Raw genomic sequence first — 18,785 nt, 5'->3', positions numbered from 1 at the left:
TGAAATTATGCTTGTAATTTCAATTTAAATGACATTGATTATTAATTATAATTATGTACTTATTATTTATTTATTATAAAAAACCTTTTTTCAGCTAACATATTTTAATTTGGACAGGGGAAGAATGAATTCAAGGGAATATAATAAAATAAGACATTAAAAATTTTAGTTTCATTATTTCTAGGGCATTAACTTCCGAATTTTTTTTTCCGAATTTCTATAATCAACCATGCTTAAATGGAATAAATGAAATATGGCACAAATATTGTATTGCTTATCTGCAGCTGTTGCTGATTTGTGGCCCAAGGAAAAAAAAAATGCCCAAAAATCAATGTCGATCTGCTCAGTTATTATTAAAAGGTACAGTATTTCAAAGCAAACTTAAAATTATATCTAGGAAATTGGGAACTCTTCAGATCTTCCGCGTTGCTTTTAATATTCTCTGCTATGATTTTACCTAAGCTGGCCGTCAAGTTCGATAACGAAAACATTCCTTTATCTGATTCCCTTTTGAAACGAACTTCAATTAGGAAATTAAGTAAGAATAAACTGGTCACCTTTTGTATTATATTAGTCAGGAAGGGTTTTTTTTACAAGCCATGTTTTTATTACCCTTTTTCAAATTTTTTGCAAAATATTTCATTTTTTAAGACTCTAATATGTTGCAGTCTGTGTATTGTAATCCGTTGATCTCAACATTCTGAATTTAAAAGGAATACTAAAGTTAATGTAATTTGGAACTTAATTTGTATTTCTCTTATTTTTTCATCCTTTCAATAAAATGTATACCTGGCAGATTTATACAAGAAGTATTATATAAGATATATTTTACAGATTTATATACGAACAACTTTTATTTATTATTCCATCTAATATTTGCTATAAAATTCATGTAAACTTCTCTTGCAAACTTCGAGATAAAAAAAAAATTCAATTTTGCTTTAAAATTGAATTAAAATAACTTATTAAAACGCATGAACTGTAGGAATGGTCAAAGAAGTGGTCTCCAATTTTTCTCTTCTGTAAGTTATTTCGACACTTATTTCGATTTCCGATTCCTAAAATCATAAAATCTCGTAATCTAAAGAACCCTTTCTGTGCACGAAATTTGGCAAACACGGCAAAATGTTGCGTAAATTTAAAACAATAATCACGAATAAGATTTGCATTTCTCTTCTGCTTTGTTCGTTCTTTATTGACAGAAAATTCGATAGTTCAGGTTTCACTTTTTATCGATTCACTTTCCGTGTGCATATAATGTTAGATTTTAGCTAGGCTAAGCTAAAAAAATAGGGGGGGGGGCATTTAAATATTCTATCTCTTCCGCAAGAGTGAGTTTTACGTATTTTGAAATTCCCAATGATGTTTCTATGACATAACAATGTACTTGACGGCTAACATATTTCGTTAAACTGTCTTTAATATATAATGCACATTACGCAATTTCTCAAAAAACATTTTTACAATTAAAATTTACTTTTCTCTTAGAAACATTTCCAATGATAATAAGACTTGATATTATATAAAAAAAAAATTTCTTAATAACGTCTGTATGACAACGTTGAGAATAATTATGTGGGGGGAAAAAACTATCTCATCTTATAATTTAAACAATATGAACTTTGGGATAAGAGGATAATATGCTTAAAAATACTTGTTGATCATATGTTCATTGATTCAAATAAAATTTTTGTTTCGATTGTACTCATGAGTTGAGTATATTAAATATTACAGATTCTCTAGCTGGAATGGGACTAAAGAATTAAGAGTGAAGTATTTGGAAAGGAACCTTTCTTAAAACCTAACAAAAGCTGAAGAAGATTAGTTAATTTATATTACATTGTTCAAAAAATGTTAGAACTTTCTAAAATTTTTCCAAATGAGAATGATGATATTTTACATTGAGCATGCAAAAAGCCTCATGTTACTAAATATGTGCAGCTGTTGCCTGTAGTTCGGAATAACAGAGGAAAAGATGTTTTCTTCAACTGCAAGGAAATTATATACAATCAATTTCTTGTATGGTCTTAGAAACACAAAAGAAAAATATATTTAAGTTTTTAAAGTCTGAATCATTCGGTGAGAGACCAAATCTTAGGAAAGACTAAATCTAGCTTATGATATCACGACCGACTTATGACCATCAGAATGATGCACCTGGATATAACTGCTTCCTGTTATCAAATTATCTTTCAAAATATCATATTCATGTATTTTCGCAATCAGTTATAATCTTGATTTCGTATCATGCGATTTTTACTTCGGTTAAAATTTTGCTTAAGGGGCAATGATTCTCAAATTCTGAAGAAAAGCAGCAGGAAGTGACGAAGGAACAAAATGATAGTGCAACAGGAGGCTTGTACGTCACATTTACATCATTGTATAAATGACATTAAAAAAATTCATAAGTTGATAAAGTAATTACATTAAAGAAACACCAAATAAACAGGTTTTATTTGTATCGATTCTTCCTTAGTAAAAAAAGTTCCATAGTATTTTGATCAATATCAATATATACTTTTCTTCAAGGATAATATAGTAACAATTCATGCATAATATAATTTCTATCTACATTAAATATACAAGAAAAATATAATGGGAGAAAATTAAAGGTCTAGTGTTTCGTAACATAAAGTCAGTCAAATTATAATGGAAATATTATTTCCCTTTTCAATTATGTTTTATTTTAATATATCGGTAGAAGTGCGGCCCCCTCAGACAATAATTTGCATTAAATATTCATCTATTAATTTTATCTGTAAATCAAGTTCAGTTTCCTATACAATTAATTAATTAATAATAATTCGTTTCACCAATCTTTAGGAAATATGGTACCCAATTCAAACAGAAACTTTAAATAAGCTAGAGTCAAATGCTATTATTGTTGACTTATTTCCATCGCTGATACATTAACTGCTCTACTTATTCGAACCTCAAGGATAATGCAAAAATAATTCCGTAATCTTTTCAAAATAATGCAAAAAAAATTGAACATTCAATATTGATTAAACAAACTTGGTAGCTATGTCTATAGAAATTCTTTAAACTAAAGAACATTGCAAACTGACCGAACTGCTGAATACCAACAACTATAAATTTTCTACATTTTTATCGCAAATGCTGAGTGTTTTCGTCGACAATAAGTAATGATTCTTTGCAAACACGCTAGTTTTTATCACATTATCGTGCTAGGTGGATTTTCTAAAGCACGAAAGAAAATCTCTATAGAAAAAACAATAATGGCATTCGTAACTATCTGCATGATTTCATCGGAATGTTTAAAGATGCCAATAAACAATTTCGAGATTTCGGTAGGCCAGAAGAAATCACTGCAATTTGTTAACATATATCGAACTAAGGGATTCGATTTTTGTACAGGAGTCCCTTATAGCTATTTTCTTTCGTTGATTTTTGTGATACAAAATGGTAATAAGTGTAGTAAGGTTCCCTAAATATTAGAAGAAAGGATTCAAAAGTTCCCAGATTTATGAAATAGACAGTGGCCTAGAATTGTTTACCCGCTGAATTCCGATTCTCCAAGGAAGGAATTTAGGTGAGAATATTTATATTTTTTGGCTTTAAAAAATATAAGCGCCTACCTACAAATTATAAATCCGTATTTGATAATTTAAACTTAAATTTTTGAAGAGAAAACGATTCTAAACGATTTGGACAATCAACTGCTGCCTAAAACAAACACTATCCTTTGATTGCAGATTCTCTTTCGGGAAATCCTTTGAAATTATCTAAAATCGTTTCAAATAGTGATATTTAAAGCTTCAGAACTCGGTTAGCTTTAAATGTAAAAAAAATTGTACTTTTTTTTTACTTATTTAAAATATTTGTCAAGAATATTTTACTAGATATGACTGCATAACAAGAAAATATATAAAAATTTATGCGTCATAATTATTTTCAATAATACGTTTATTGATTCAAACATGAAAAATAATTCTTTACTTCGATTAAAGAATAAACCAAGAAGTTCAGAAATTAATCTCTATTGGTTTAGAAATTAATTTGTAAACTCAGTTAGAAAGAAAATCCTGTATATTGATAGATAGAGAACTTGTGTTTATTTATATTATTTGAAAATGCTATACAGCATTATGAATATTGTTATAAGGCCATGCATTTTATGTTCTTTGGAAATCTTGGATTATTAAGATATGTGACTATAGTCACTTAGTTTGCCATTCTTTTTTTAAAAAAGTCTTTTTATTTTTAGATGTATTTCAGCGGTCTTTTCTTGTATTTACCCAACATCAAGACATTAACTTAATGTTATTCTATCATCAGTGTCAGCAATTCAACAGCTTTCAATTGTTTCAGTCACTAAAAATCAACAGCTTTCCAGAGCTTTAATTCAACTTTTAGAAATTCGACTATTGTCCTAAAATATTTATAAATAATCTTTTATAACCTATAAGAAATCATCTGGTTTTCAATTGCAAACAAACTGTATATTAAGAAGCAAAGCCAACTGACGAAGTACTTCTTTCCAAACATGATGATACCGATAAATACCTTTCTTTGCAATAAATAGGGACAAGTCAGTTTCATTTCGGTAATCGATTTTGGCATCACAACAATGAGGCATTACCCATCAAAAGAATGCAATATTGTCTATTGAATAAATGCCTCATTGAAGATAAAAATTAAATTTGATTTCTATACAGTAATCTAACAAAACTTTTCTGGAAATCAATACATTAATTCAATCATTATAAAGAGCAGAAGAGCATAAAGTTAATTTATCTTTAATTGTAACTGCATTATTGTAATGAATTTTTGATGTGTAAAATGCAAGCTGCTAAGAAAAACATTGAACATACTTCCCCCCTTTTTAATGCTATTTATTTATTTTCGTTATCAAAAAAAATCAATAATTTCTTTTAATATCAAATTGGTTTATATTCGGATGTGTTATTTCTGGTTATGCATGCGAATATGTTAAATTCAGAAATATAAAGGGGATGTCAAGTTCACTGATTAAATTTTGTAATTTTAGCACCTTAGTTGAGATTAAAACCCGAATCTATCGCGTCATATCAACAAAGAATCAATCATTGCAATGTGGACTTAAAAAATTAATTAAAAGAAACAAATAGAAAAATTATTGACGCTGTATTTTCAATTTATCGTTCAAATGACTTAAAATATTGACTTCATTTCTTATGATGAACGTGCTGCAGTTTTATAGATTTTATCGAATGTTTTTTCGATATTCTTTAACTCTTTTGTTTTATCCGACATTTTGCTAATATTGTGTGATATGACGCAAAACGCCAAATTCTAAAGATTAAAAAAAAAAAAGAATATAATGGCTGGGCAAAAAATAAGGTTGCAAAAATGAAGAACTAATCATCTATGTTCTTTTGTAACCTTTATATTCACATAATTAATAAAAGCTCTTTTTTTTCTCCTCTACACCGAGGCAATAACAAATTAATCAATTATATATATAAAAAGCATGAATTATCGAAAATTATATTCCGTAATGTTTATATCTCTCAGATTCCTCGTAACTTTCATATAAGAATATTATTTAAAGTCTGTTTCAAAACTGCTTTTGGTTAAGTGATAAACGAATCAAAATATCAAATTTTCATATCAATAAAACTATTTTGTTATTTCGCATTTAAAATTATCATCACAACTATACATCGCATTCAAAATTATCTTTTCTATGGACGGTGTGACACTGTTGATTTTAATTTCACCGTTTTAATCTGAGCATGTGAAATAAATCATTCTTATGCCATCTTAAAATTAAAAAAAAAAAAAAAATCAGATTCGAACCTCTAATGTGGAACATTGCGACGTAATGATGTTTTTGGAATGATTGGTCTATTTTTATATTGTTTTAAAAATTTAATTGTAATTGTACCAACGATAGCGAGCACAAAAAAAAAGTATTTAATATCATTAAGTGGCGCATGTATATAAAAATAAAAATAAAAGACATATCATATTTATAAAATTTATTTATTTGTGCTTTACTTATAAACATATACATATAATATGAGCTGAATTATACGTGTATAAATATATAATACAATAAAAAGTACTGTTGTGAAATATATTTAAAAATAATACGAAAGAATATTAGAATTAAAGTAATACTGAAAAAAATTATCTCTATAGACTAACCTTTAAATTCGAAATTGCATAATAATGATTTTTTGAGCAAGAATATAATTCGAAGTTATTAAGAAATGTTAAAAGTTTAATAAATTTTTAATTAAAAATTAAAAAATTTTCTTTGTGAGCATATACTATTCAAGAAATAACTAAGAGCCAAATTTGGTAGCTTTAAGTCCAATGATTTTGTAGAGCGTTTTGAAGGATTTTTTTTTTCATCATGTGCACTGAAAAGCTGGAAAACCTAGTACAAGCGTACATCTCTACTTATATAAAGCTGAATGTGTGTGTGTGTGTGCGTGTGTTGGCGTTCTATAGACCAGACCGTTTCACCTAAAGCTACCAAATTTGGTACATGCATACCTTGGAGGTGGGGAATGTGCACCTGGGGTTCCTTTTTTCGAATTTTTAATTAGAATTTTAATTATTAATTAAAAACCAACTTTCCCGCCAAAAAAATCTTCATTTTCCTCACCGCCAAATGAGTAAGGCTTCAGTTTTTTTCCCACACTAATGAGGCTAGGGTTAACATTTTTCGGTCGATTATTTCAAACAATTCTGTTTATTTTCTTAATGTTTGGTGCATTTAAAATTAAACATTGTTAATTAATCGATCTGCTTATGATGAATCTGAGAAAATTTTGTTGACAAATTCTTGAGATATTACATAAATTAAGATATATATTCTTTAGTGCCCGTAAAGTTTAAACGCTCAGTGACTCTGTTTTCAGTAATCCTATTATAAAAAAATGCTTTGTTTCAGTAAAAAATATTATTATATTAATTGCAGATTCATCCTTTCCACTTTAATTTAAAGCATAAATTCTACGGGAGCTAACAGAAATTTAGAAAGATACATATTACATTATGACTGAAGGCCTTTATAATATTATGAGTAAATTATATGACTATTAAAATTTGAAATTTTAAAATATTTTGATGAAGAAGTTATTAAAGTAGGAATTGCATAAAATATTTAATTATTAAAATTTTAACGAACATTAAGATTGGCGAACCAGCTGCTCGCTAAAGGCGGCTAGTATGCAAATAAAGGAGCAATGTAACCAATCAAAGCGTAATATGATGTAGTCGGCAGTGCTTATATAATAGGTATCTGGCAAAGCTGTTAGGTTGGCTCTTTCTGATAAATTACATGTTCTCAAGATTTAAATGATTGACATGGCGTTAAAGTCGACAAACTGGAGATGGGACATAGCTTTTTCTAGATAATGATGAAATCAGGATTTTCGAATATGACAGTTTCATAAGTTTTCCATTAATGTTGATTATCGATAAGACATCAAATCTCCAACATCGGTGCGCTTGGAAAAAGATCTTGAAAGAACAGGACCATCGATGACGTGTGATAAGCCTTAAATAAGAAAAATGACCAACGGTCCCTGAAATTGCTGCGAATTTCAATGCTGTGCATCATCAAGTGTCAGTGCGTAAACTTTAATTATGCAGGGTATGGCAAAAAAACTTGGACAAAGTTATTACATTATAAAATAGAAGTTAAATAATTTCTTTTTAATTTGTGCTTCTTTCTTTTTGTCTACCACTTCAATTATAAGATATTTTATAACGTATCTTTTAGTTTACATATTATTTTTTGGCTTTTTTACAATTTCAAACAAAAGATCTGATATTTTAGAGCAAGGAAAACGACAGTGTGAAATCATTCGTTTGCTTAACATATCTCGGCAGACTGTGTCTGATGCAATCTGTCACTTCAAAGAGCTTGACAATGATAGTCGACTTCCAGAAAGGGAACGAAAACATATGCTGAACACTTTCAATAGCTGTAAGGCCATTAAAAATCGAATTCAATAAAATTCGAGGGTTTCCGTGAGAAAGATCGCTCGTGAGCTGAGAATACGGAACCGATCAGTTCGACGAATGGTAAAAACAGAGCTTGGACGGAAGCTTTACAAGTTCCAAAAAGTTCAGCTTCTCACTGAAGAAAAACTAAACTCGTGCGGCTCCGAAGACGTCGAAAACTTTTGAGATGGCTGCAAGCGAGCGCTGGGAGATATTCCTTAAGCTCATAACTTCTTGAACTATAGGATCCAGTCTGTAGACGCTCTAAGCACTTCGGCAACTGTTGAACATCGACAACATCCAAAGTCTGGTCATGGTCTGGGGCGGAATCTACGCAAGCCGCAAAACACCTCTGGTTTTTGTGGATGACGGCGTTAAAATAAATCAAAAAGTGTACCAGCGGAATATTCTAGAAGCTGTTAGACTTCCTTGGGCCATAACGCACTTTGGCAATGTAAAGTGTACGTTTCAACAGCACTCCGCATTAGCTCACAAGGCTAAAAATACAGAAGAATGGTGCAAGCCGCATTTTCTGGACGTGATATCATCCTGAAAGTAGACCCAATACTCACCGAATCTCAATCCCATGATTACAGTGTATGGTTCATTTTGGAGTCTAGAGATTGTACTAAACTACACAAAAGTTTGAACTCTCTAAAGCAATGGCTTCGGCGGGAATGAGATAGATTATAGGTAGAAGACCCATTGCTGAAAATTTCAATAAACGTTTCAGCCTCTACATCACTACAAAAGACGGCCACTTTGAAACCAATTAAATTTATTTATTAGTAAAAGTCTTCTCTTATTCTTTGTTATGTTTTGTTGATTAATTTATTTTTAATAAAGTTATATTGAAAATTGTTTGTCGAGTTTTTCAGCCGCACTCTGTACTCCATATACTTTAAAGTACAGTGTGCATTTACTTTAAATATATTTCATATACTTTAAAGTAGAGTGTGTATTTACTTAAACTATATTTTATATGGGAGAAAGCAAAGTGGTTTAAAATGGCGAAATTCGTCAAAATTCCGAGAACGAATTTTTTGAAAACTAGAATTTTTGTTCAAGAATATTGTACCAGAAAGAAAGAAATTTTCTCTTGTATAATCGATTGCTTAATATTTTCCATCGCCTGTTGATTAGGAAATAAAAATAGTTTAATTTGAAACTATGTGCTAACGCTGTGTAGATAATTATAATAGCTAATCATGTAGATGATTATGAAGTCTATTACTTCATCTATTTGTAAATGCAGTCAGTTCATCGACGTGATTATGAAACTTGTTTATGAACTATAACGATAGTTAGAAAATAATTATTCTTTTTATTACTTCCGTGTTTTTTGTCATTAGCTGCTTAGTTCATTTTTTATACAATTTTCGAGATAACTTTTAGAAGTGGATATTTTTCTTTTTATATTAAGCCTCATTTCTTGTAAACAAAATAAGTTAAGCACAAATCTGCGTGATATCTTCACTTAAGGCTTGATGAAACGATATGTTTATGTTTCCAGTGCACGAAACGCTTTTTTTAATGTTAGAGATTTAATGTTACTATGGCAAAATAGTTTCATTAAAATAGGTATATATGAGAATTAATTGTTAGAACTTCGCAAATATGTTGAAATTATTTTAAAGAGGTATATGCAAATTAAAGAAAACAGGCTCTTCACAAAAAAAGTGGATTTTGCAGATGTCTTTTTAAGATAAGGATATAATATTTTTATTTAAATTTTCAAATACCCTTAAACCTTGGAATATAGGCATGTTACATCACTAACAAATTATATACTCGGCAAAATCGAATTTCGAAAAGTAGGAACATACAATTAAAATTACATCAGTGAAGTGATATCTCCGAAACGTTTTCGCATAAATCTTTTATCCAATTCCTTTTCCAGTATAAAAATTTTGTACTTTGATCAAAATCGTGAATGCTAAGATCTTTATTTTCAGAGCTCAGCAAATGAGTGTTTTCAGTTTCAGCAAATAATTGTTTTATATCAAAAGGAACGAGATACATTTTGATCTTTTTTTGTGGATTGATTGAAATCAAAATTTGCCCGCGTCCTGGCAGAGGGGTAGCGCGTCTTCCCCGTGATCTGAGCGTCCTGGGTTCGAGTCCCGGTTTGGAGATAGTTGTTCTATCTGTGAGATGTGCCCTTCTTTAAAAAGGGGTTGTGCAAGCGAATGAGTGATGAGTGATGAGTGAGTAGCAAAATCGTACACTTGGCCCTAGTTGGCACTACTAAAATAACAAGAGACGCTCCCTCACCGGCTTAAAATCGCTGTCATCGTAACAGTGGGCTTGTCCATGGCAGGTGCATAAGAAACAACAACAAATCAAAATTTGACCTAGAATTGCAATTTCAGTAACAAGGCCTCATACCAAATTTCGTTTATTTAAATCATTATTTTTGAGTTATTGCTTTTATATGAATGCAATTTTTTAAATTGACCCATTTGTCATCCCATTGATGGATTTGGTTCAATATGTGATACCGATCTATATTTTTCAAATAACGAAATTGCGATTAAAAAAATTATGTACTGTGGTCAAGGCCTTGAAAGCTGCGAATGTATTCAGATTTTTATTTTCAGAGTTCAGCATATGAGAGTTTTCTGCTTCGTACTATGTTAAAAAGAAACGAGATACATTTTGGTCATTTTTTGCCAATTTATTAAAATCAAAATTTGACCAGAATTTTAATTTCAGTATTCCAAGGCTTCATGCCAAATGTTCTTTATCTAAGTCATTATTTTTTAATTATCGCTTTTACATGAATGAAAATGTATAGAATGACTGATTAGTTAAGCCATTGACGGATTTGGTTCAATATGCGATACGGATTTGTATTTTTTTAAATGATAAAAAAAATACAAATCCGTATTTCAAAGTTTGAAATTTTGTAGTTAGCGTGTTCACTTGCTTTCAAACCGATGATTAGAAATATTTCCTATGAATGGGGGTTGCTCAAAATTTGATTTTTAAAAAATCTAAAAATTTGCTAGAAAGGCAATAAACGAAATTTAGTCCATCTAGTTCAAATCATTTTTTAATCAACTTGTTTTTAGATAGACAGACAGATATAAGTCCAAAAATGAATTTATATTTCAGATCCGCTGAATTCTTTAAAAGTAAATCAAAACTCAAGTTCGGAATTTTTGACAATTACAGTACTTGCTCTTTGCATATTTCATATCTTAGTAAAAAACTATTTTTTTTTAAACTTAAATATTGTTGCAATTAAAAAGGAATAACAAAATAAATGTTAACTGAAAGAATTTTGAAACTCCAATGTAAAATTCTTCTCCATTCAAAATAAAACAAATTATAATTGGAGGGAAGATGAATTTTTATTGCAAAATTAGACAGTTCTTTCCTTATAGAGCACCTTTGTTCAAGTATCATTGGATACTTTGATACTAGACCGAATCTTTTCTTCATTCTCCAGTATCGTTCTTTTACTAAATATAGTTTATAGCTAATTCTGTTGAAGTAATGAAACTTAGAGCTTAGAAACTAAAAACTAGTAGTTTTTAGAAAGTTTCTAAGCCTAACTTACATTTATTTTTCTTTTGCTGCTTTATCATTTTCTCGCCAGAAATCATATTAAATTTGTAAAATTAAAAAAAGTTACTAGGACAATATATAACATGCTTTGCTAAAAAAGAAATTATATTGTTACACATATTAACTGAAGTAATTCGGATAACACATACGTGAAAAATTGCGTTCTGTAATTTGCGTTAGGCGAAGTTTTACGGTAATTCTTTTCTTTTACATATATCACATTCTTAACTTTCTTGTTTAAAAAGATATTTAAAGAGAGGATTTTTTTAGAGAAACTAAAAGAGGGCGGATATTTTATTTTAAGGACAGAAAATAAATTTATGTGTCAATATTTGCGATTTTAAAATTAATAAGCTTTCTAAGATACAGGTGAAAAAAATTATCTTAAATAAATAAATTACTTTGGAATTACTGAGTGAAACTTCAAATGCTATACTATGGAAATTCAATACGCATCATGGGGCCATAATGGCCTGATGGCAAGGTTACATCTTTGGGAGCAAAGGGCTCCAGGTTCGCATCCCGATTCCGCCGAAGAGCCATCCTTTAAGCGGAATTGGGGCACGCTAAATCCTTAACGGCGAAATATTCCCCATGCCGGTGCGGCGCGGAGGCTTGGGGAGCTCGGCTTGGGAGGCTCAGGCGCCATCTTCATCAACTGACCGAGGCTCAAAATTACGAGGCCGGTTCGAAAATATCCTTAGTGTTGCTTTAAAAACAGGAAGGTAATTAAATTAAACCAAACTCAAAATTCATCTCATTATTTGACTTCATGTTGTTGCTTCACAGTATGCTTAGTAATTTTTTTATCTTATTTATTATGCTCACTTATGTATGTATAATAAAAAAATATGATTAAACGAAATATGTTAAATATATTTCATTTCACTATCTTGTTATAGCTATAGAAATTTGAGATATTATATACTTAATCAGTTTTAAATTAGATGTTTTATGCAACGAGTATGTTCGCCGAGATTAATGACTTTTTAGACTGTTAAACGATTAATAATGCATTCTTTAAAATATTTTTAAATAATATGCTACATTGTTAATTGATACGATTGAAAAACATGAATTTAATTGAATCAGTCTGCAACAAATTACTGTAGAGATTTGTGCGAATTAATAAGTGAATGATATTACGAAATAAAAACGGAAAGGAAACTTCTACTTCGAGTTGTCCAAAGAAAGCAATTTTTTTTATTTTCATTTTAATATTGAAAAAAAGCAAGAGATTAAATATTTTAATGGAGCAGTTTGAATTTCATTATAACATTAAAAATATTATTACAAATTGTGTATCAATTAAAATTATTAAAAGTAAATATAAACTGCACAGAAATGAAATTGATATTATTAAAAATTAATTTTTTGAGTTTAAGATAATGCAAAAATTATATTTTTGGAATAATATATTTTAAAGACAGGAACATAAATTTCCTATAGTAAAAATAACATAAATTTCCATACGCAAGTTACAGTGATTACTCATCTGAAGATAATTAAACCTATTTTCGCGCTCAATTAATCTTGCTGTTTGACACTTATTTGTATTATTTTAGTTTGGATGGAGTTTTTGGTGACGATGCAAGCCTGGCCTCTGGCATTTCTAATAATATTTTGCATCTTCATAAATTCTTTAAGCGATGTGGTGAATTAAGTACAGCTATAAAAATGTTCAAAGGAGCAATCTGAAAGGCTTGTACGGAGATTTGCTTAAATTGGATTGCTGTCATTCGACAGTAAATAATCAAAGCAATTTCTATGCCATGTACATAGCATTTTATATATAAAAATAATTTTACTAGTAAAATCTCAGCCGTCCAGCAGAATTAAGAAAAAAATAATTGAAGTTGTGTTCAGTTGAAGTGAATATTTATCCTTCTACAATATTCATGTTTTTTTAAAGCTTTAATATAAATTAAAGGAATTCATTACGTACTCTCGAATAAACTCTATATTAAATTTTTATCCAAAAATTTTTTAATTAAATTTTATTTAAAATTCTGATGTTATAAGCTAAAAATATATCCATTTAACTTGCATTTTAGAGTAACTGCCTTTATGTACACATGAGCTGACAATCTGTCAGACAATCGACTGGCCACATATGACAGTCAACAGCAATTCTGATGGTAAAGTCCCATTAACAATTTTAAGTATGAAATAAGAATTATGTATAAGATTGGTAATAAAGTTTCGAGTAAATTTATATAGCTTATATGCACAAGGACGATCAGTCATCAATACATTCCGACTCTTTCCTTTGACGAATTTTTGAAATTTTACACAAATATAAAAATTTATGACAAAAATCCTATATTAAATTTCATTCATCTAGCTTTTTCGGATTATTTTATAGGATGATGTTTATAACCTGGCATAGTATCTGTAAATCACAATATACATATTTCAAAAAACGCTTAAAATACTCTATAGAGCAGACAGCTGCATATAGAATTAACAAATTTAGCATATGGTTACATCTTGAGTAGTAAATGTTTTCTGTGGAAGGATCTTTTAAAATTTAATTAAATTTTTTAATTTAAAAAATTATAGAAATTTTTATTCTTTTCATAAATAACTTTATAGCTTATTATTATACAAAAAATAATTTTTTATACCATTTTATAGTTTAAAAGTAATTTTTACTGTATTTCCATTTTTATTTCTATACATTTTTGCCCCCATTTTTTTATAAATTTGTAAAAATATTTTTAAATACATTCTACAACAATATTTTTCACTGTTTTAGGTACAGCATTCAAACTCATGCAATTGTGACACTGTTAAATACATTCTTTTTATGCACACTGTCACTACCATAAGGAGTTAAGAAAATTAGGAAATAAAATAAAAATGAACAAATAAAATATAGCATTATTACTTTGCCATTTTTCAGACAATACTTTTTTTTCCCTCTGAAGTATTGTGTTCATTGTCAAAATTTTAAAAATGATTTTATCGAAATTTATCGAAATAATAACAATATAAAAATCACTCGAACTTTTTAATGGACCCAATTCTTGATATTCTTCATATACGTGAAAATGAAATAGTCGGAAATATTTGCATATATCAAAACTTCATAAAGAATTCTTATTGATTCCTTTTCAATTCATCAGGGAAATTAATTACAGTATTTTGTCATGATATGACACGAACAGTGAGCCAGAATTAGGAACGTGGTATTATGTCATCCATATTCAATTTAATAAAGTATCTTGTAATTACATATTACAAAAAAGAGACAACAGATGATGGAAATGATTAATACGGAAAATTTATGGCTCGTTCGGAAACCGGAATATGTCATACAATAATAAGCTATTGATATTAACAAATTAAAAATGTAAGAGCTGAAACTTATTTTGAAAATAGTTAGTGCGTTAATAGTCTGAAGCGATTGAATTTCCATTTCTTTTAGAAATAAAATATAAAATGCTTATTAGGAGGATAAATAATAGTTTATCGATTTATTTTTATTTTTACAACTGTGGAATTAGAAATTTTATGGAAAGAAAAGAATTGACAGTTGGAAAGAAAGAAATTCTCGTTGGCTGTTCAAAAAGATTTCAAATTTTCAATGCCTATCAAATTTATCTTCACCAGAGCACTAACCATAAAAAAAGTGTTTTAAATATTTAATTTCAAGATAGCTTTACTAGCTGAAAAACGAACATTGATTAGATTACAAATTGCCCGATATGTTCTATACCTTTTGAAATATATGATATAAAATGTGAAAATATCTTTCCAGTCTCATTAGTGCATGGAAGGTGAATATATGAGAGATAAGGAGGACCCCGTCGAACTTTTAGACAATATTTTGTAGCCTGGAAGGAATGCTGCCATAGGATTGGTCGAATTTAAACAATTGATTGGCTATATATAATTGCTTGATTTAAAAAAAAACTTTGATCAGGCAAAAGAATGATGGAAATAATTTTTTTTATATTCCATATTTTTTGGCCTAATATATCTAATTTCCTTGAGCATGACCCCTTCCTTTTAAAATGTTTCTATCTGTCTCTGTTTGTATAGTACTTGCTTCTGATGTAAAAATTTCACGAAGTGTCCCAGCTCTTTCAGAGCAAATAGCTCATTAAAATATAAAGTAATCTTACAGATTCTTTATATTTTAATTCTTTCCTTAATTTTTTTAATTACGGATATTATGATGTTGATCGGCAATCAATTCAAAATTGGATCAAAAATGTAAAATGTGCATGTTATATTATCCGTTTCGAAAAACCCCAGGAGCACTTCGAAATGAGGATGAGATGCTTCCGGTATGGTAATTGGATCTCGCCACCCTGGTGGGTACATAAATAGGTGGGGGATCTGGCTCCTCCCAACGATCGGGAGGGATTGTACCATGGCTGGTGATGGCCCTTAGGACTCAATCATAGTTCCCGTCAATGTTACTGTTGCGGCAGTCCGGGCATTCAGTATTCTTTATCCGTGTGCCTTCGGGCGGGCGGCGAGTCAGTGATATGACTATCCCTTTCGAAACTTATTTATTAGCTTTTTAACATCAAGTGAAGATTATCTCATGTAGAACAGAAGCTTCATTCTTAAAAACGATAGATTTCATGGAAAATTATGCAAATTGAGATAGACAATTTCCATTGGGGAAAAAAGCTAATGTCTAAAATTGATTATTAATATAATTTTCATTATTTTCCATAAAATCTTCACTCCTGGAAAACAGGATTCCTGCTCGATTGCCAAAATAGTTTCTGCTATGAAGAACAATTTTGATTTTATCTTGCAATTCTCAGCTATTGCCATTTTACACCCTAATTACTAGGAGTATACTAGGGGCATGAATTAATCTAAAAAAGTAATGACTATTAATAATCTCATTCCAATTGTTTAATAGATGCGAAAGAATTTTCCATTCAAAAGGAATTAATAAGAAGGCTGCAAGACACCTTGTCGAGTGAAATCTTCATTCTCATCTATTTACAAGGAGGATCGTTTTATAATTAGAACTGCTTTGAAAAAATATTTTTGTCTCGTAGTTTCAAACATTCCATCGCCCTTGACTATGTACATAACATAACATAACGCCATCCTGTACTCCCGGTGCCTATGACACTGAGTTATTTAACCAGTTGGATGAGCATAAGATGGAAGGAAAAGAAGACTATCAGGTATTTCCCTAATTGGTAATATTACGATAATCAGATTTGTCCATTGTTCATAATAAATTAATACCTCGTTATAGGAAGAATGGTAACATAACAAATAATATCCGCCTATTTCTTTTAGAGAGTCGAACTTTCCAAGGAATTCACAATTCTCCAATAATATAAAAATGCTATACAATGAGATGTGGTGCCAAACAATGGTGCAATATCGAAAAGGTGTCTACGTATACTACGTGCATAAAGAATATATCTAAGTATCCCGTAGATAGAATTTATCTACTGAAAATTATGGTATGATATTGCCATTTTCTACTCTTATATGTAAACGTATTAAGGCATACAGAAAAATCAGGAATACAATTCTCCCGAATTTCTCGTATACTTTGACAAAGTAAGTTTTGTGTTCAATCTTTTCGTACTGTAGTGAAGAGAATCAGGAGGAATACTCATCTTTGTGAGATTTAAAATTTGATATACAAGTTTCATGCAAAGACAGCAATCATCCACCATCCATCAAAATTCCATTTTTTAACATATTGAATTTTGGGGATAGTATGCTCACAAAGCGCAAACGAAATTACAAAAATGTTTTACTAACTCACCAAGATGTGAAATATGGAGATTTATCAAATTTATTGATAATTACCTCTCTTTCTTTTTGTATTTGGAATCCAAATAGAAAGTACTATGATATAATAACTATACAAAGAGAATTATACTTCACCAGGTATTCAAAGAGAACTGTACAAAAGGGAAGCATTGTACTACATCAGATACACAGAAAGAATCTACATACTATGTTATGTTACAAGGAGAAAGTTTTGCAATATACCAAATATAAAAAGAGAAAATACTATACTGAGCGCATACAAAGAAAGTACTGTTCCATACGAGGTATACAAGAAAAAAGTTCTGTGCTATACCAAATATACAAAGCGAAATTTATACTTGATATACAAGGGGACATGCCAGGTATTCAAAGGGATATACTGTAGAACTCTTTGCATGCAAATAAATAATAAAAAAGTGAGATGTGGCATGAGTTTTTTTTAAATAATGGTTTAACTCTTTGAGTGCATTTGATCGCTGAGACTCATCATATAATAGTTTTTCCTAAGTTATGGATGACGAATTTAATTTACCATTATTTTATAATAATAAATTTAATAAAACTTTTATATGCTATTTAACCTTTTTTACCTACTATTATGCTATTTATATACTATTCCACGCATCGTCAAAATAACGCAAAAGATCAGCACCCAAAGGGTTAAATATGTTCTGATAACTATAAATTATTGATTTTATAACATCATCTTATTGAGTAAGCGAATAGAATATAATATTTCTTAACACGAAGATTTTATAGCCTTACTTTATTAGGAATATCCATTTTACGCAATAAAAAATGTCACGTTTGTAATATAAAATTCAGTTAATACAAAGTTTTAATTCTATTTAACACAAACTTTTCACATTTATTGCCAATTTAAATACAACAGCGCGAAATCTTGTCAGAATATTAAAGAAATACTTTATAGTATTCATTTCTGTGACATATTAATGACTTATTCCAGTAGACAAATAAATGGAAGCTATGTCAAAATTTTCAAAAAAAAAAAAAAAAAAACTGCTGCAAATATTAAACAAACCTGGAAGCGTGCTGACAAAAATGGAAACTCGAAATGAGTATTGATTGTTATGTCGCTTGAAAGAAATGACAAAGAGGCTTCCTTACGAAAATTGGCTTTTTCATCGGAAATGGTTTTAAAGAGAAATGGTAATTTGTAGGGTACTATTGATTAACCACAGGTGATGCGCCTGTTGATGATAGACGACATGATGGGAGGCCAGGTCAAACAGTTTTCAATCTTCAGAGCTCGTAACGAAATTTAAATGGTGCACACTCACGGCCCTCTCTGTGTTTTCAGAGTTTTGAAAAATTATCTTTGTCATCAGGAAAGACAATAAGTGAATGTTGGACATTAACGTGTTGAAGTTTTTAAGATGAATCGAAAAGTTGTGCGGTTCCCTACAGGGATATATATGGAAAACTGTTGAAATAAATTATTCTTTAAAAGGTACGTA

At 29.6% G+C, this 18,785-nt stretch overlaps 1 protein-coding gene across 1 annotated transcript in view; it reads left to right on the top strand.

Moving 5' to 3' along the window:
* The first annotated feature begins 3,464 nt into the window (after positions 1 to 3,464).
* The window catches only part of LOC129987555 (acid-sensing ion channel 1-like), a 56,330-nt gene continuing 41,009 nt past the window's right edge, over positions 3,465 to 18,785 (top strand). Inside the window, exon 1 of the mRNA XM_056095521.1 lies at positions 3,465 to 3,553. The gene's annotated coding sequence lies outside the window, so the exon portion shown is untranslated. The remainder of the gene's footprint in view (positions 3,554 to 18,785) is intronic.

This window comes from Argiope bruennichi, chromosome 10 (assembly GCF_947563725.1).
Source record: "Argiope bruennichi chromosome 10, qqArgBrue1.1, whole genome shotgun sequence".
NCBI classification, from domain to species: domain Eukaryota; kingdom Metazoa; phylum Arthropoda; class Arachnida; order Araneae; family Araneidae; genus Argiope; species Argiope bruennichi.
Note: the sequence above shows the minus strand (reverse complement) of the source record. Positions and strands in the feature narration are given on the sequence as shown.